Source organism: Octodon degus, unplaced genomic scaffold, assembly GCF_000260255.1.
Source record: "Octodon degus isolate 3935 unplaced genomic scaffold, OctDeg1.0 scaffold00043, whole genome shotgun sequence".
Lineage (NCBI taxonomy): Eukaryota > Metazoa > Chordata > Mammalia > Rodentia > Octodontidae > Octodon > Octodon degus.
In genome coordinates, this window is record NW_004524619.1 from 10,247,083 (window position 1) to 10,266,976 (window position 19,894).

At 39.4% G+C, this 19,894-nt stretch overlaps 1 protein-coding gene, 1 non-coding gene and 1 pseudogene across 3 annotated transcripts in view; 1 reads left to right on the forward strand and 2 right to left on the reverse strand.

Annotated features, from left to right (window-relative positions):
• Positions 1-42: 42 nt before the first annotated feature.
• The window catches only part of Sfmbt1 (Scm like with four mbt domains 1), a 157,092-nt gene continuing 137,240 nt past the window's right edge, over positions 43-19,894 (forward strand). For both annotated transcript variants that reach the window (XM_023715717.1, XM_004631688.2), the window contains exon 1: positions 43-315. The gene's annotated coding sequence lies outside the window, so the exon portion shown is untranslated. The remainder of the gene's footprint in view (positions 316-19,894) is intronic.
• LOC101574229 lies at positions 13,434-16,493 on the reverse strand (annotated as a pseudogene).
• Positions 16,203-16,309, reverse strand: LOC111816884. The gene has a single exon (XR_002821207.1). It is a non-coding gene; the product is annotated as a U6 spliceosomal RNA (small nuclear RNA).

Genomic DNA, 19,894 nt, shown 5'->3' on the forward strand with positions numbered 1-19,894 from the left:
GCCGCCCGCGCGGCCGGGCGCAACTTCGGAGGGCCCGGGCGGCTGCTGCGCTGCGGAGGAGCGTCCGGCGGCCGTCGCAACCGGTTGCTTCGGCCGCCGTGGTGAGGGGAGCGGGCCTGCACGTCGCTGGGGCTCGCAGGGCGCTGTCAGTCGACCCCGCGCAGACCTGCTCAGGGGCCCGCGCCGCTCGGCAGGTCCGTGGCCTTTCGGATTCCTGTTCTTGAAGTCTGGTTTTGGATGCCGACAAGGGGGCGGCGCAGGAGCGAACAGTTGTCCTGGGAGCGAGGCCTGCTCTGCGCGGAGCAGAAACGCCTGGTAAGATCGGGCAGACGTTCCCGCCGCAAGGATGTACGTTAAGTTTTTCCCGAGGCGTCTGCTCTTCGCGTGAGGTCTGAAACTAACCCGTCGAGCACCGGCCAGCGCCAGTGTTGCCGCGCGCGTGGAGCAGGGCGGGACCCTGCGCCCCGAGGATGGGCTCTTATGGGGGGGGCTGCTCCCCGCGGGGCCCTCAAAGCGGTGCCGGTTAAAGGTTGTGAGAGGCGTTCGCGGCATTACTTAGCAGTGATATGTTTTTGAGTCAAGTAACACACGGAAGAGATCTGAAAGGAAATAGGAGAATTTTTGCCATTATTTGCATATACTTTTTCCTGAACCACCTTTGTTAGATGTCGTGCATAACTTTATTGCTTCTGAAGTAAAATGCCTGAACATGTCACTGTTAGCTTGCCAACTTGTCCAGAGTGGACGGAGGAAGATGGGTATCTTTGTGTCTGTACCATAGGGGCCTGGTAACTGATGTTTTGAGGCATATACTGAATCCTTGTAGGCCACGGATAGATCCAGAGTTCAGATTTGTTTGCATTATCAGAAAAGTAACGGCCTGGTGGAAATGGGAGTGGCCTGAGATCCGGAAACGCAAGTTACTGCCATTGTCATAGGGTGAGGGCCTTATCTTGGGTACTTTCTTACCCTCTCTGTGTAGATTTGATTTACCTTATTTCCAAAATTAGGATGAATAGATCATTTTTGTGAGTGCTTTCAGTTCCAAAATTTGGCGACATTTTTTCTTTAAATGAAAGAATTTTAAAGTCTGTTTTGAGACGTTCTATATAAGCGATCGTACTATTCATCTTTATAAAAAATACATTTGAGAGAAAATTCGGGATATAGGACAGTTTATGTAATTTGAACAAGATATTTACTGTTTCAGTGTGCTTCAGAAATTATTTTTTGTTTGTTTCGAGACAGGGTTTCAGTATGTAGTTTAGGCTGGTCTTGAACCACTGTGTAGCTCAGATTGCTCTCGAACCCAAAGTGGTCCTCCTCTCTCAGCTTCTGAGTGCTGGGATTACAGGCATGTGCCACCACACCTGGCTAGTTTGATGACTTTTGAAAAAGATGAATGTATTATGTACTGAGAACCTCACTCAGATCAAGGTGTAGAGCATTTTCAGGGCCCCAGAGGGCTCCCTTTGGGCCCTTCAACTCATTAAACGCTTGCCTCCTCTAGAGGGCAACTACTACTCTGGTTTCTGTCACCACAGATGAGTTTTGCCTCCATACTGAACCCTATAGAGGTTAAAGGCAGCAATATTAATGATTGAGCTGTAGGGCAGGAGGTGTGTAAACTTCGAGTTATGGTGATTGTAGCCGCGATCCTGTAATTTTATCAGTTAGATTTGTTGGTATTTAGACTAACTTAAAATGCTGACTTGAGAGTCAGTCAAGTGGTCATTTGATTTTTAGCTGAGGCAGTACTTTGCAGGTTTAGGTCTGTGCAGTACTTTGCAGGTTTAGGTCTGTGGTTCTTAGTCTTTTTATGTTCAGTATGTTCAGGCACAGTATTCTGTTACTCGATTTTAGAAGACAGGTGTATTTGTAGAGAGTAAATTTGAGGGATGAGTCATGAACTTTCACAGCAAGACACACACATGCGTATATATGAATATGAATGTTATCTAGCTGGTGAAATCATTAAATCTCCAAAACAAAAGGCAACTGAAAATTAGGAAGGTTTGGAGTTTTGAAAAAATCACATGATTAAGATACTTTTTGTATTAGTCCTCCATCTAAGAATGTAGGATTTAAAAAATATTATTTATTGCAGCAGGTACTTCAACAATTTGCTTATACTTCCTAGATGTTTTCTTAATGTATGCATGTGCTTTTCCATGTTTCTACTGCTAAAGAAACAGAATTCTCACTTTGTTAGTTTCTAACAAAGGCCTGTGGACATTAGTTTCTAACAAAGGCCTATAAGGACATTGGCATCATAGAAAGTAGAAATGGTCTAATTCCTATGTTAGGTTATAGTCTACGAAGCTGAAAGGTTGTCTTTTGTGAAATGATTTCACCCAATAAAGCAAGTATATATTCCTGTGTCTAAATTATCTAGCCAATTCATGGGCCAACTAAACTGGATTTGGTCACATCATGCAATATTCAGAACAGTGTTAGCCAAGAGTATTATTGTACTTGATGAAATAGCTCTTGTTGAGCCACTGTTTTATTTTGTTGGCTAGTTTTAGATTTCGTCATTTTTCATTATCAGATTATTTCATTTAAAATTTGTTAAATCTTTGAGAAGTACAATTAAAGAGATACAAAATAAGAAATTATACATGAAAGAGAATTTTCTCTCTTTGATATTTCTTTGTAAATTATGATTTTACTCTTTAAAATTGCTGTGGATATCCATATCTTACTGCATATCTAGGTGCTTTTGCTTTTGCAGTGACAACTAGACTGGGTTTAGCTGTAGGATGATGTGTAGAAAAAATGTCATTTGACTTTAAGGTATGTAGGAAAGGTGTTCTGTCTAAATGTCTATTATTATTTTTATTTTTTTAAAGACAGGGTCTCAGTATGTAGCCCAGGCTGACCTTGAACTCACAGTGATCCTACTGCCTCAGCTTCTGTGGTACACCACCATGCCTGGTTTAAATGTCATTAGTTTTTAAGAAAATTACAACTTTACATTATGTTCACATTAAGTGGATGCAGTGTGGGAGCAGACTTTAGATATTTTGAATACTATTTTTCTGTTAAAAATTTCTGTTTTAGCTGGTCATGGTGGTACATGCCTGTAATCTCTGCATTCACTAGGCTTGGAGGATTTGAAGTTCCAGGATACATGAGACTGTCTTACAACAAACAACCCCGCCCCAAAATCTGTCTTACAATTTCACAAAACTTGATTTTTGGGAATTTTTTGGCTAATAATATTGTAGTGTAATGTAACTAAAAATAAAAGAATATGTGATCAATCAATGGTGCAGCTTTGTTATGGCAGGGTATTTTTCTTTTAGTGAAATGCATGTTACTTAACTAGGGTGTTTTGTATTTGAAAACAGTATTTCTCCATATACATAGTTGTTAAATTGGATGGAAGTGTCTGGGGATTTTGGTTACCTGGGAGATTTCGAGCTATTAGACCTTAGGGAGTGGAGTTTTGATAGGACTCTGCCATTCTTCAGGTGATACTAGTCCCACTGGAAAATGACTTAAAATAAAAAGGTTGTGGTCAGGTTGTTGCCGATTTATATTTAAACTTTTTAAAAGTGGGTAGAAGAGTAAGATCAAAGATGTTACTAATAGAACAATTACATGATTTCATCACAGAAATTTTGTTTTGCTTTAAAAGTTTTTTTTTAAATGTATTTAGTGCATGGTATATAGGGTCTCACTACTAGATTGGACTCATAGTGATCCTCCTGCTTTCAGGCCTCCCAAACCATAGGATTATTGGCGCATGCCACCATACCCAGTCTCAATTGCAGTCTCAGCATGCCCCAGGTGCTGGGCCAGCATGGCACATCAGGGATCGAACCCCAGTCCCTGGCTCTCCTTTTTTTTTTTTTTTTTTTTTTTCTTTTGGAACTGGGGATTGAACTCAGGCCCTTGCGCTTGCCAGGCAAGCACTTATTCTACTGAGCCATCTCCCCAGACCTCCCCCCCCCGCCTTTTTTTTGAGACAGGGTCTTGCTGTGTAGTTCAGACTAGTCTTGAACTCATTATACAGAGCTGACTGGCCTTGCATTTGAGGCATTCTCCCTGCTTCAGGCTCAAAGTACTGGGATTATAGGTGTATGCTACTGCACCCAACCTAGAAGTTTTAATAAATTTGATTGTAAACTCTTTACTATAATTCACAGACATCTGAATATAGTAATTTTTTCAGTCTCTCTTATTTAAGAGAATGTTTCTAAAAACTTTGGCTCTTTGTCTTTAGGTGATCACATAAGACTATTTAAAAGCAAAAACAAAAGCAAAAACACATAAAAATACAAAAAACCCCACCAAAAACCCCCCACTACATTCTGTCATTCTGTGTGTGTGTGTGTGTGTGTGTGTGTGTGTGTGTGTTTTGAGACAAGTTCTTGCTATGCAGTTCAGGCTGGCCTTGAGCTCACTTTATAGGCCAGGCTGGTCTCAAACTCTCAACCTCAGCCTCCAGAGTGCTGGGATTACAGGTGTGTGCCACCATACCTGACCACAAAAATATAGTCTTTGTGTTATGTTCCTTATGACACTTTGTATTTTGATAGTTTAATAATTTCAGTGGGTCAAACACTTCATTGTGCAGGGAAAAACTGTAAGGTAACTTTTTTTTTTTTTCTTTTCTGTATTTAGGACAGGGTCTACAGAGTCTTACTGTGTAGATCAGAGTTCTAGTGATTCTCTTGTTTTCAGCTTCCCAAGTACTGGGATTACAGGTGTGCACCACCACGCCCAGTCTAGCCCCATCTCAGAACTGCCCTGTGGGTGGGGCCGGCATAGCACACTCTGGGGATTGAACCCTGGCTGCTGTGCTCTGCCTAAGCAGGAGATTTAATGAGGTAGCATTTTTAACATGGTGTACAATGCTTCTTTTTTGATGTTTTTGTTTAGTCTAGAGAAAGGTTAATTACTAAACTGGTTTGGTGTGGATAGAGTAGTTAGTTGAGTGTATCTGTTGTTTGGGGGAAAGGTTGAGTTCTGGGCCTGAGATACCTGGAAATAGAGGAGACAGAAGGTTGTTTAGTGGCAGCCAGAAGTGTGGAACACTCATATATTTGGAATGACAATATGAGATAGGCAGAGAAATTTAGTAGTTATTAAAATAATTGCAAAAAGGAAGTTTTTCTTGCTGGTGTTCAATTTTAAATGTTGGTGTTCAATTTTAAGTGTTAACTAACCAATACTTTGAATCTCAAATTTTATTTATACCTTGAGTTTTTTTTAACTGTTCAAAGTGGTTACTATAAAGTCCTTGCTCAATGATGAAGGCTGTGTGGTGTGACTAGGTTTTCATATTAATTTGCTACCCAATCTAGAGGGTTTTTTTCTCTTGAGTTTTTGGCAGTATTCTTTCTCAGAAAAAAGTGCCTATAAAACATGCTTTTTCCATGTTATTTTTTATTTTTGTGGAATCAGGGTGTCTCAGTTACTTTTTACTCATTTCTGGGACAAAATACCCAACACTCCAAATTAAGGAAGGAGAGGTTTATTTAGCTCACAGTTAGTTGAGGTTTCAACCATACTTGGCTGGCTCCAGGGAAGAAGGCAGCAATTCATGGTGGCAGAAAACAGCAAAGAGCAGAGGAAGGAGCAGCAGCTGTGGTGGTCTGTCAAGCCTCTCTCCCTTCCTTCCATGCTGACTGCAAAGACCAGAGCTCCTCCAAGGAAGTGAAGACTGGAGCTCCTCCAAAGTGCACGGCCACAAAGATCAAGGTCCTCCAAGGGAGGGGCGCGGCTGCAAAGATCAAACTCTTCCCAAGTGGCACAGAGCTTCCAGAAAGTGGTGTGGATGGGAAGAATTGCCCAGCTTCTTTATATGCCCTTTAAGTGCTGGGCCACTGTAGGGCAGGCCCTCCGTGCTCCAGGGCATGGAGTCCCTGCAGCCAAGCTTCTGACCCCTCAAGTTGACACTGTGTTAACCACCACACAAGGTCTTACTGTGCACTTCAGGCTGACCTTTGACTCACTATGTAGCCCAGGCTGGCCTTGAACTTGCAGCAATCTCCTTCCTCAGCCTCCGGAGGGGGTGACTTGGAATAAGTTAGAGTTTTATATATTTTCGGTCATTTGACTCACATCTTTGTAAATAATCCTCTTGGAGTGATTGGATAATGATCACATAGATGCACTTATCCAATCCCTGTGTGTAGAATATGGTAAATAATAGAAAACTATTTTGCTTTTAAACATTTTAAAATATAGGTAACATAATGTCTTTTTTTGTATCAGGAATGGAACTCAGGGCTTTTCATTTGCCAGGCAGGCACTGCACCACTGAGCTACATCCCCAGCCTAAACTTTCATCACTTCAACCAGCCTTAAAGGTATATTTCAGTAGTATTAAATATGTTGGTAGTGTTGTGCAACTCTAACCACCATCCATCTCCAGAACTCTTTTTTGTCTTTTAAAATTGAAACTGTCACCATTAAGTAGTGACTTCCTATCTCTGTGGCTCCTCAGCCTCTGGCACCACCATTCTACTTTCTGTCTGTAAATTTGACTCCAATAGGTACCACATGTAAGTGAAATTATACAGTAGTTATCCCTTTGTGATAGCCTAACTTTTGTTTTATAATATTCTCAAGGTTCATCAGTGTTATAGCATGTGTCATAATTTTCTTTTGAGGATGTACATTTTTTTTTTTTAAGACAACATCTTGCTATGTAGTTCAGGCTGGCTGTGAACTCAATGTACAGCTCAGGATAATCTCAATCTCATGATAATCCTCTTGCCTCAGCCTCTCAGATGCTGGGATTACAGACATTCACCATCCTGCCCAACAAGGAAATACATTTTTTTTTCTTTTTTTTTTTTGGTACTGGGGATTGAACTCAGGACCTTGCACTTGCCAGGCAAGTGTTTATTCTACTGAGCTATCGCCTCAGCCTAGGAAATACTTTTTTAAAAAGACATCATAGCAGGTAACTTAGGGGCTACAGAACTATGTGCATTTAGAGTTGTTTACCTCTCTTTGAGGAGCCCTAGGGGTGCTATACAGAGCCTTGAGGGCCAGTTACCTTTTCCTGTAGTTTCCTGTAGTTTCCATGTAGTTCAGACACACTTAACTGTTAGAGTGAAAGACATGCAGATCATGACAACAGGGCAGAGGGCAGGGAAACCCTAAAAGCAAAGATCTCCTTGAGTAGAGGCAGAGCTTTGTGATCTTAGAATGGTATTTTACTGTGCAATCATTCATGTTCACAGTGTTGGCCTGAGTCAAGGTTGGCGGAACTGGGGATTGAACTCAGGCCCTTGCGCTCGCCAGAGAAGCAGTTATTCCACTGAGCCATCTCCCCGGCCCCTAGAATTAAGGTTTATTAGTTGAACAATTGTATACTTTCAAAATAGCTAAGATGTTTTCCTTTGTTGTTTCTTATTATTGGTGGTGGTGTTGCAGTACTGGGAATTGAACTCAAGGGTTATTATGTGTAGGCAAGTGCTCCAATGATGAACTACATCCGTTTTATTTTAAATTTTGAGATAGAATCTCACTGAGTGCCTAGGCTGGCTTTAAACTGTGATCCTCCTGTTTTAGCCTCCTGTGTAGCTGGAAGTATAGATATACACTGCCATGCCTGGTTATTTTAATGACTGCATTGGGGTGGTAAACATAGGATGAATTTTTTTAATGCTGTTTGATGCTGAGGGAAAGCAGGTACCTAGGGAACCTCTTTTTTTTTTTTTTTTTTTTTTTTTGGAGGAACTGGTGATTGAACTCAGGCCCCTGCACTTGCCGGGGAAGCGTTTATTCCACTGAGCCATCTCCCCCGGCCCCTTTAGGGAACCTCTCTTAAATCATCTTTGTCCTTTTATGATAAGGGTACCTTTAATTATCTTTTTAAAATCTTTGATCAATTGACAGTAAATGTCATGAAACCTGATTTTTATTGTGCTTTAAGTTACTGTCCAGTACGTGTGTGTGTGTGTGTGTGTGTGTGTGTGGTTTTTTTTTTGAGACACATCTTACTATATAGTTCAGCCTGGACTTGAACTCACTCTGTAGCCTAGGCTGGTCCTAAATTTACAGCAATCCTACCTCAGCCTCCCAAAGGACTGGGATTTCAGGTGTGCACCACCACACCCAGCTGTCTATTTCTTAAGAAAAACCAAATAAACAATAGTGGCCCCCAGCAGCAGTCCTGTGGAACTTAGAGTATTCTTCTATTACTGTCCTCTAATCTGTAAAGCACCCTCAACAGTCTAGCAGTACCTTTCTCTTCTGGATTCAGACTTCCCTGAAGTAGTTCTTGATGGCTCTAGACTTTTTTGTCTCCAGGCAGACCCTCACATTTTGGCTTCTGAGACCTTTTCAGACCCTCTTTAGCATCTTTGTCTCTTTCAGCGAAGACTACATTTAAAGGGCCAGTGAGATAGCTCAGTGGTCTAAAGCACCTGCTTAGGCAAGCTTAGGCAGGCTAAGAGGACCACGGTTCAATTCCTGGCACCACATGCTGCACCAGCCTCGCCCTCAGGTTGGGCTGAGCCAGCCAAAAAAAAAAAAAAAAGACTATAGACTTCACCAAGCTCCTGTGCAGTCCTGAATCTTTCTGCTGAGCTGCATTTACATTCTGAATCTTGTGCCTGTTAGGCCTCTCCCTGTTGGATACCCCAAGGGCACCTCAGCATTTACAGGTCCAAAATGGCCGGCTGTGCTCTAGTAGACCTCCCTGCTGAGGTCTCTTTATGGTCCTCCTTAGTGGTGGTGTTTGTTTTGCCCCCAGCAAAACTTTCCTGTGGAACTCAAAAGTGTTCTTCTATTATTGACCTCTGACTTGAGACAGTCTTGGCTCTTGGGTTCTCAAATATTTTTAAAGCTATGAGACTCTTACCAAATGAAATGTTTCTAGGAAGCTAGATATCTTTGATCCCTAAAACTAGAGTTCTGCTGGTAGAAGAGGGGTGAAGGGCTAGCACCTTTTCCTGCTGGCAAGGCTCCTAGTGCTGTTTTCTATTCTTCTAGTGACTGGCTCCTGTGACAGCCTTCCCCTGAAAGCCTTCCCCTGGGATAGCCTCCCCCAATGACTGGCTCTTGGGACAGCTAGTGACTGGCCCCTGGGATAGCCTTTTCCTTTGTAGAGTTCCCTGGAGTTGTCAGAAATACCAGAGGATATCCCACATGTCTGAAAACTGCTTTCCCTTTTCTGTACCTCATTTCTTTCCAATTGGTTTTCCCTTAGAAATTTTAATTTTGATTGTGACTAAGAAACATAAAATTAGTACCCACGATAGATTTTGCCAAGGAGAGGGGAAAGCCATTTTGGAAGTGAAACTAATTTGGTAGCTCTTTTTAGAAATAGCTTGCCAAATAAATGTTACCAGCTTTTAGGGTGCATCTACCTTTGAAATATTTTCCCATTTCTTCTCATCTCAAAGAATTGAATGAAACAACCAAAGATAGTGACAAAATTTATTTGAAAAATTAAAGATGAAGTTTTAAGGAGTTGGCTCTTTAGAGTAAAATTGGGAGCAAAAGAGAGCAAAAATAAAAAGTGAAGATAAAAGTATACCCTGGAAGACACAAGATGGACTACCCTGAGAAAATGCTATGGTAATGAGTTTTTCATGACATCTTTGCCCTTTTACACTGTTCACATTTCTCAGGAACCTGTGAGAGCGTGACTATTCCATGTGTTGCTTGGGTGGGAGTCATTTTAACCAGTCCATATTTGTATTGAATACATTATATATATATATTTTTATATTTCCTGTTTTAAGAAGTGATAGAAGGGCCTGCCAGATAGCTCAGTGGATTAAAATTCCTGCTTAGGCAGATGCCGTCCCAGCGGTGCGTTGAGAGGGCAATTGAGACTGGGCATGGTGGTGCACGCCTGTAATTCCAGCTCATGGGAGCCTGAAAACAGGAGAATCGCTACAAGTTCGATCTGTGTAGTGAGACCTTGTAGACCCTATGGTAAACACATAAATAAAGAAGTGATAAAAATGCAGTTTTTGGTTATTCTGTATTTGAGTAATTGAATTGGTAAGTGGTTAGTTTTAATCCAGTTCAAAATGGATTAATGTATACATGCACACCCTTGATAGAACACAAACTTACCTGTTGAAATGACATTTAAATTGCCTCATTTTCAGTTTTTTTGCAAAAACTGATCACCAGACTTCTTGATAAAGCTTTTTTTTTTTTTTTTATACCGGGAATTGAACTAAGGAACATGCACTTGCCAGGCAAGCACTTACTCTACTGAGCTATCTCCGCAGCTCCTTGATAAAGCTTTATTTTACCTGTCAAGTCACAGTTGTCTTATGTGTTTATACTGTTTTCATCATTCCAACTTAATAGTCATATGTAAGTACTTCAAAAGGAAAAGTATTTGATAGCCTTTTGTTTTCTTGTATCTTTCTAGTGGCTTCTAAGGTGACACAGGAATGTTTTATGAAATCCCTGCTTGTCCTTTCAGACCCAGAGCTTCTGTAGAGTATATTTTCTGGGCTCTACTAGGTTAGATTAAGCACCCCTTTGCCCTAGATGTTCACAGCATCTGACATAGTCCACTCTTCTTTAAAAAATTTTTTTAAAAATCTTTTATTTATTTGGTACAGGGTCTTGCTGTGCAGCTCTGACTCATAGTGATCCTCCTGTCTCAGCCTCCCCAGCACTGTGCCACCATTCCAGGCTGTCACTCCTATAAATATTATAATTACAATTATTTGTTCAGTGTTTTTTGTCTGTACCAGACTGTGAGCTCAAGGTTAGAGACCCTATTTAGTTTTCATCACCACTGCATCAACACTACCCTATGCAATCTGCCATACATAGGGTAGATGCTAAATTGTAACCGAATAAAGGCACAGAAACAATATGACATTGTTTGTATATTGACCATTGGCCATGTGTAACATTATTATGTTCCAAAGAAATTGTGATTGTTTAATCAGATTCTATTTTGTCATTACTATGCTTAAGCTTGTTGGTGATTTTCCATAGTAATTAAAAGAGAAATTTAAATTTCTTGTGTGGCTTATAGTGCCCTTTATGACTTGTTCCCTGCCCAACTCTACCATTCCCTGTTACTTTTCCATATGTCAGCCACATGGTTTTTCTGCCCTTCTCAAGTATACTGTTTATTACATTTAGCTCCTTTTCATTATTGAGGGGTCAGCTCAATGACGAAGCCTGTGCTAATATTCTACATTCCCTGCCACACTCCTTTTGTGTCATTGATTTTCTTTGTGGTGTTTATTATTGTGTGAGTTATTTTTAAAATCTAATTTTAATATCAGCTCATTATATAATTTTTTAAAGTCACACAATATTTAAATCTATACACTTACTTCAAGAATATTTTTCCTTATTCGTGTGGAGACATGGAAATACTCCATTGTGTTGTCTATGTATTTAGTATTGTTAACTTTATGTAGTCAGGAGCTGTGTCTGCTTTTTTTATTTTTATTTTAGGGAAAGGTCTACAGGGTGTTCAGGGTCTCACTACTAGATTGGACTCATAGTGATCCTCCTCTTTACAGCCTCCCTAGTGCTGGGATTACAGGCGCACGCCACCATGCTCAGTCTCAGCATGGCTGGGGTGGTGGGGCAGGCCCCGGGGATCAAATTTTCAGCCCCTGCACCTGCTTGCAGGTGCTTTAATCTGCTGAGCTGTTTGGCCGGCCCTTATGACTGCTTTTTAATCACTGCATATCCCTGGTACTGAGACCAGTGCCTGGAAAATCCATACAGATTAAATGGAGGTATACACAGTGAATGTCTGTGTGCGCATTTGACTTGAAGCTTTTGTCCTGTGTTATCGTTTATTTACTAATGCATGTTTGTGGTACATAATACATTCCTCCTGTGAAGTTAGTACATGTATGTAACACATCTTAATTTCACTTTTTATACCCTTCCCCACCACACTGTATTTCTTCCATCTCTTGCTTCCCCTGCTCTTTACAAAGATCTGTGTCTGTTTCCTAGTATGTATCTTTTATTTTGCTTTTAAACTAACTAATTAATTAATTTAAAATGTATTTGGTATAGGGTCTCACTGGCAGCTCGAACTTGTAATGATCCTCCTGTTTTCAGCCTCCCTGCACTGGGATTACAGGCAGGAGCCACCATGCCTGGACTTGGTGGCCAGCATAGGGTGCCTAGGAGCAGGGCCAGCATGTGGTGCCAGGGATCAAACGAAAGTCCCTGTGCTTGCCTAAGTAGGTGCTTAGTCTGCTGAGCTATCTTGCCAGCCCTTTAAATTTATTTATACTTTGGGTTTGTCATATTGGATAAACCATGTAACATTTAAGTCTGTGTGTCTGATATATTTCACTTAACATTACAATTGAAGGTGCATCCGTTTTCCTACAAACGACTCAAATTTATCCTTCTTTATAACACTGGTACTCATGTGTAAATACCACATTTTCTTTATCCATTCATTTGTTTGTGGCATACAAGTTGATTTCAAGAGTTGTTCTGCTATAAACGTGGGAATGTGTGTACTGCGTCACTGTAGTATTTTTTAATGCTTGGGAAGATACCTACAAGGAGAGTAGCATTTCTGGTCGAATGGCGTTTCTAGTTTTCGCTTTTTGAGGCCTCTCCACATTGATTTTTGTAGTGGTTGCGTCAGGGTACATTTCCACTAAAGGTATAGCAGAGTTTTTTATTATTGTTGTTCCCCTCACATCCTTTTCAGGATGTGTTACTGATTTCTTGATGATGGCCATTTTCCCCCCTGAGGTGAGATGAAATCTCTGTTGTTTTCATTTGTATTTCTTTAATGGCCAATGGTGTTAAGCATTTTTTCATGTATTTATCGACCATGTGCACTTCTATTATGAAGAATTTGTTTTGCTTGCCTCTTTTTTCTTTTTACTTTAAAATGTTTATTCTTTAAAAATTTAACTTCTTTTTATACAGTTATACAAAGTTCTTAATGTTTCTTTGGCAATGGAATATAACGGAATTACACAAATATATATAAAAAAAGTTACCTTTGTTTAAGAGGTAGCATTTACTGTGTATACATAGTTGATTGACAAAATTCTCTACCATCCAGCTCCCTAATTGATGAAATAAGCTACCTCACATAGGATTTCCAAAAAAGAAGAGAAAGACACACAGACACACATGTACGCATGTACATGTGCACGCACGCACGCACGTGCACGCACACACACACATCCTTTTGTGGCCCAAAACACACTATCAGGGTCCTTCTCAAAAATTTTTTTTAAGTCTTTATCAAAATTGCCAAATACAGTTTAGTGATTAAAAACCCTCTCACTGATGAAAAATACTTGTTTTACTGAAGTATTGCTTTAGTTTAACTACACATAAGAAATTAACCTTCTGCTATTCCACATACATGTAATGCTCGTTTCTATAGATAACCTTTCTTTAACCACAACAGTAACTTAGTTGTATCTTTGAAATTAATTGGAAAAATAAATACCCAGTATGTTCAGAACCATGAGGAGCTACAAATTTACCCATTTGCAAAGACTTGTTTGAAGACTGTGGAGGAACTTTATATTCAAAATCTGCCAAGTCCCTTCCTCCATGACTTCCTCAGAAACTACCATGAAGTTCCTGAGGAGTAGTAAAGGTACTACCTCTGCCACTACCACATCCTCTGCCACTGTGGAAATCAAGACCTCCTCTGTACTCGCTCTCTCCTCTGTACCCTCTGACCATCCTCTATGGCCACAGTTTGGATGGAGTGGAATTTTGAAAGTTTCAGCGTTTAATCAGCTTTCTTCAGCCCAGGTTGGTCTCTGTTCTGCCTTGTCATCACAAGAAATATTGTCAAAGAAGGATTTAGTTTCATCATAGTAGCAGTTAGGTCCAAGTGGGTTTTCTTCAACAGTATTTCCTTCACTGTTTTGGGTATCAACTCCAGAGTCTCTCAAATCTTCACCATTTACAGGTTTTTCATGTTTCTCAAGTTTATCTTCTTTTAAGTTTACTATGAAATTCTCTGTCATTCTTCTCTTTGTTAAATTGTGCTTTTGCACTTTCTAAGTTAGAAGTCTTTCTCAAATTTTATTGGACCATCTCTCCAGCTACCTCATGCCCCCCATGCCCTCTCCTTTGAGTTGAAGGAGCACTTTGAACTATTTGTCTCTTGCTATCGTTTCTGGGAAGCTCATTTTCTGGCCTTGAAACTTTGTGTACTTCAGCTTGCCTGTGCTCTTGATTCTCTATTGCTTTTTGACTAGTAGATGACAAAGGTCTGGTTGGTACAGGAGGGCTCCTTCTCCCTGCAGGTGCTGGAGCAGGTAAGTGAGCCAAGGCGGTCTGTACTGCTTGCTCCATGGTTGGATGTTTTCTGCAGAGGTTCTAACTGAGGGCTTGGATGACCTTGAAAAGGCAGATCCAACTGAACTGCTTTGGGATAAGGTACCGCTGTTTGGTGTTTTTTGTTTTTTTTTAACTTATAATTTTTGTTTGTTTTATTTATTTATTTATTTATTTATTTATTTTAAGATGACTATAAAATTTGGCCAGTGTTTAACTGACCTAACTTTTATTTATTTATTTTCTTCTTTTTCCCATAATTTTATTGAGAAACAAATAGCATTGAGACAGTTTCAAATCAAATTGGTAGGACAGTTCAGTAATTAACACATTGCATACATTCTTCCTAGTGGTTAATTGCTGTACAAGATGTGGACATGATATCCTATTTACAAACACCATTAGAACAAATCCCTCTATTCATTAAGAGACTGTAACTATGTATCTATCCCAGCCACTTTGAATGCACAGATACAAAATGGACATTCATCTGTATCCCCTTTTTTTTTGTTAAGTTCCGTTATTTGAATATTATAGGTGTGTAAACTCAGCAAAATATTTTAAAAGAGTCTAGTAGCCCATAATAGTATTGGGTCTTCCGCTTGACTGGCAATGTCAGAAATGTTTGGTGTTTTTGATCCAAAGGATGTCAAGGAGCTTCCAGCCATCAAAACCACTGCACAACCAATGAGCTTGTACTGAACTGGCTGTGTTGGCATCCTGCCAAAAGGTCCATAGGCACCCACGGACTGGAATGAAGAATTAGGTGAACCTAATGAAGACTGAACAATAGCTGGGTGCTGAGGCAAAGAACACTAAGTTTTGGCAGCTCAAGAACTGTCATTCTTCTCTTTGTTAAATTGTGCTTTTGCACTTTCTAAGTTAGAAGTGTTTCTCAAATTTTATTGGGACATCTCTCCAGCTACCTCATGCCCCCCCCCACTTTTTTTACTTATAATTTTACTTATAATGGTGTCTTTAATATTACTCCCACAGAATAGAAAGTATTCAGGGCCAGCGAGATAGCTCAGTGGACTAAGTGCTTAGGCAAGTGCAGGAATTCCCTGGCACCCTATGCTGTGCCATCTCCGCCTTCAGGCACACTGAACCAAGACCAGGTGGCACACGCCTATAATTCCAGTGCTGGGGAGGCTGAAAACAGGCGGATCACTATGAGTCTGAGCTGTGTAGTGAGATCCTGTACCAAATACATTAAAAAAAATCTGTCTATCTATGCATCCCAAAGACTTCCTTCTCCAGGTAGTATTGGACGATCTGTTGGCCTGTCTTCTGTACCAAAGGATTGAACTTTGGCGGGGGCTGTGGTGGACTTCTCAGTGTCAGTGGTGTAGGAGATGTCTTCATAGCAGATCTCTGCCTTAGAAATGAGGTTGATCTTGCTGACAATGTAAGGAGTGTGTGCCCCCCTCTCCCATCCATGGCATCATCATAGAGAGGCAGATCCCTTGCTGCTGTCACTGCTCTGCCTGCCTGCCACTCAGCATGCCAGTACAGTAGCTGCCTGCACCTAACGTGGCTTCGTTGTTGGCTGCCGCTTGACTAGTTTTTGATTGGGTCTTTTATTTTGAGGGTTCTAATTTTTTTTTCTTGGAGTTATTTATATAGTCTAGGTTATTAGTCCTCTGAGTGAGGAATGGCTGGCAATTTATTTCCCATTCTGTAAGTTGTCTTTTCAGTGTGTTGGTTTCTTTTGTTTTGCAGAAGCTTTGTAATTTGTTATGATCTCATTTCAGCTTGTATCCAGAAACAGAGGATATCTTTCCATTTTCTGATGGATGGCCTTTTTGGTGTCTTTTTTCAGAGAGCTGTAGCTTTCATTGTAGTGGTCTTTCATTTCCTTAGGTTAATTCCTATTTAATTTTTTTCTTTTTTTAAGTTACTTTAATTTTATTTTGCATAGTAAAAACAAAAGGAAAAAGAAATAGTGAAAAAATATGGAACACTTTATGGATTTGCATGTTATGCTTGTGTAGGGGCCATGCTAATCTTGTCTGTATTGTTCCAATTTTAGTATATGTGCTGCTGAAGTGAGCACCCTATTTAATTTCTATTGGTGCTGTTTTGAATTTTTTTCCTTAAGTTTTTTCTCAGTAGGTTTATTATTAGTGTACAAGAATGGTGTTAATTTTTGCATGTTGTTTCTGTATCCTACTACATTACTGAATATAGTCTGAGGGTCTTTTGGTAGACTTCTTGGGGTTTTTTGTATAGAGGATCATGTCACCTGCAAGTAATGATAATTTAACTTGTTCCTTTCCTGTATATACTCTTTTCCTTTTCTTGCCTAACTGCTTTTGCTAATGTTTTGAGTACGATTTTGAATAGGGTAGTGGGAATAGTGTCCATCTTGGTCTTTTTTCTGATTTTAGAGAAAAAATGTCCAGTGTTTTCCCATTTAATATGATGTTTGCAGTAAGTTTGTCATAAGTAGTTTTTATCAGATCGAGGTAAGATTTTTCTATACCTATTTTCTTCAGTTTTTTTTTTTTTATCATGAAAGGATGTTGGATTTTGTCAATGGCTTTTTCTACATCTATTGAGATAATGATGTGATTTTTGTCTTTGCTTTTGTTTATGTCTGTCCTACCAGGTACTTTTTATTAATTTTGTTAGTTCATTGGGCAGCTTTTTATTAATTTTATTAGTAAAAAGATGGATAAACGTGATTAAATCCATTTGTAACACCGGTGATACAAGCTGCCTGATGGGACAATCATGCCAGTGGGAATGTGTTCAGGAGTTTGAGGAGTATTGTTGTTAGATCTTCCTTAAAGTTTTTGTAGGATTCAGCAGTGAATGTATATAAACCTGGACTTTTCTTAGTTGGCAGGTTTTTACTACTAGTTTAGTTTCATTGCCTATTATTGGATTATGCAGGGTTTTATATATTTTTGGTTTAATTTTGGTAATTCATATTTATCTAGGAATCCATTTCTTCTGAATAGATAAAGTTTATTGGCATATAGGTTTTGCAGAGTAGTTGTTCTGGAAGTATCCATTGTGATTTCAAGTTTTACTTTCTAATTGTATTGATTTGGGTCTTTTTTTTTTTTTTTTTTGCGGAACCGGGGATTGAACTCAGATCCTTGCTTTTGCCAGTCAAGTGCTTATCCTACTGAGCCATCTCCCCGGCCCTTGATTTGGGTCTTTTCTCTCCTTTTTTGGTAAATTGGCTGAGAATTTGTTTATTCTTTCGAAGAACTCTGATGCATTGATTGTATTGCTTTTTGGTCTTAATTTCATTGATTACTACTCTGATCTTTATAATTGCCTTGCTTGTACTAGCTTTGGCTTTGAATTGTTCTTGTTTTTATAGGACCTTGAAGGTATATTGTTAGGTTACTTATTTGGGTTCACTCTATTTTTGTGAGGTGTGGGCATTCATGGATATAAACTTATCTCTTAGAACTGCTTTTATGTGTCCCATAAGTTTCAGTATGTTGTATTGGCATTATCAGTTAGCTCTAGAAACTGTCTAATTTCTTCCTTTGTTTTGTACCTTATTTATCTGAGTGTATTGTTTAGTTTCTGTGTATTTGTATAGTTTCTACATTTTCTTTTGTCATTGATTTCTAGTTTCATCATGCTGTGGTGTAATATTCATGGTATACTTTCAGTTCTTTTACATTTACATAAGCTTGTTTTCTTGGTGCATATGGTCTATTTTGGAGAAAGTTCCATGTGCAACTGAGAGGAATGTATATTTAGTTGGATGGAATACTCCGTAGATACCTGTTAAGTCCATTTGCTTGAAAATTTATTCAACTCTGATACTTCTTTGTTGATTTTTTTTTTTTGTCTTGTTGATCTTTTTGTGATAGTGGGCTATTGAGGTTCCCTATGTTTATATATATTAGATCTTTTATGTCCAGTCATATTTATTTTATAAAGTTGGGTGTGCCACTGTTGGGTGCATATACATTTATAATAGTCTTTTCCCATTGGATTCCTTAACCATTCTGTGGCGACCTTCTTTGCCTCTTTTGCTCAGTTTTTGACTTGAAATCTGCCTGCTTTTTCTCAGGTTCCTATTGCATGGAATATTGTTTTCTGTCTTTTTTTAGTCTATGAGGTTTTTTTTTCCCTATAATTTAAGACAGGGTCTGTGGGGTCTACAGGGTCTTACTATGTAGATTGGATTCATTGTGATTCTCCTGTGTTCAGCCTCCCAAGTGCTGGGATTACAAAGGTGCTGCCACCACGCCAGTCTCAATCACTGTCTCAGCGCGCCCTGGGGCAGGGCCGGCATGGCACACTGGGGATCGAAACCAGGCTGCTGCACTCTGCCTATGCAGGCACTTTAGTCTGCTGAGCTATCAGGCCGGCCCAGAGTTTCTGTTTTAGGTTAATTATGTTTCTTTTGTCCGTCATACCTTGGATTTTGTTTCTTGATTCATTCTCCCAGTCTGTGTCGTGTCATGTCTTGTCTTTTCTTTTTTGTGTCTTTTAATTGGAGAATTGAGATCATTCACATTGAGAGTTATTATTGACAAGTGTTGACTTTTTCTGTCATTGTCTTATTTTCCTGTTGAGATTCCTTATCTTTTCCCTTCTTCTTAGTTCTTCTAGGCCTTTTGCCATTCATTGTTAGCTTCAGAATCTCTAGAATATCCTTGAGAATTTTTGGACTGCTGTTTTAGTAGTTACGAATTTCTTAGATACTATTAATCATGAAAATATTTTATATTTCTTCAACAATTTTCAAGATAGCTTTGCAGGATGTATCAAAGTGGGTTGGAAATTGTTGTTTTGAGGGGTTTAAAGCATTTCACTACAGGTTTTTTTGGCCTTTAAGGGTTATGTTTAGAAGTCTGTCGCAATTCTAATGTAATTATTCATAAGTGATTTGTTGCTTTTCTCTAACTGCTTTTAAGATTCTATGCTTGTGCTGGACTTCTGGGATTTTTACTCTGATGGATTGTGGAGAGGTTTTTGTCTGATGGTGGATATTTAGGGTTTTTTATTCCAGATATATGTATATTAAATTCTTTTCCAACATTAGGAAAGTTTCCTGTTACCAGTTCAATACATTAGTCTTATGCAATTTGTGCTGTCTTCTGAGTTTTTGCTGATTTTGTTTTCTTGACAAGGTCTTGCTTTGTAGTTCAGGCTTGTATTGAGCTCACTGTGTAGCTCAGAATAGCCTTGAATTTATGCAGTCTTCCTGCTTCAGTCTCCCAAGTACTGGGATTACAGATGTGCACTACCATAACCAGCAAGTTTTTACTAATTCCTATTTTTTTAAATACATAGGGTTTTTTTTTGTTTTTTTGTTTGTTTTTTGGCGGAACCGGGGGTTGAACTCAGGCCCTTGCGCTTGCCAGGGAAGCGCTTATTTCACTGAGCCATCTCCCCGGCCCTGCTGATTCCTATTAATCTTAGTCTTTGTGCTATTTCAGAGCTGTTGGATCCATTTTTTATAGTCTCTTTGTTTTGAAGATATCTCTTAATAATTGGTCACTGGCAACAGACTGTCATTCTAGTTCTGACACTCTGTCCTCACCTTGGGCACTTCTGCTGAACATATTTTCAGTAGAATTTTTAATCTTTTTAATCTGAATTTCTAGTTGAAGCCTTTTGATGGGCTGTAATTCTCTGCTAAGTTAGTCATTCATGTTTT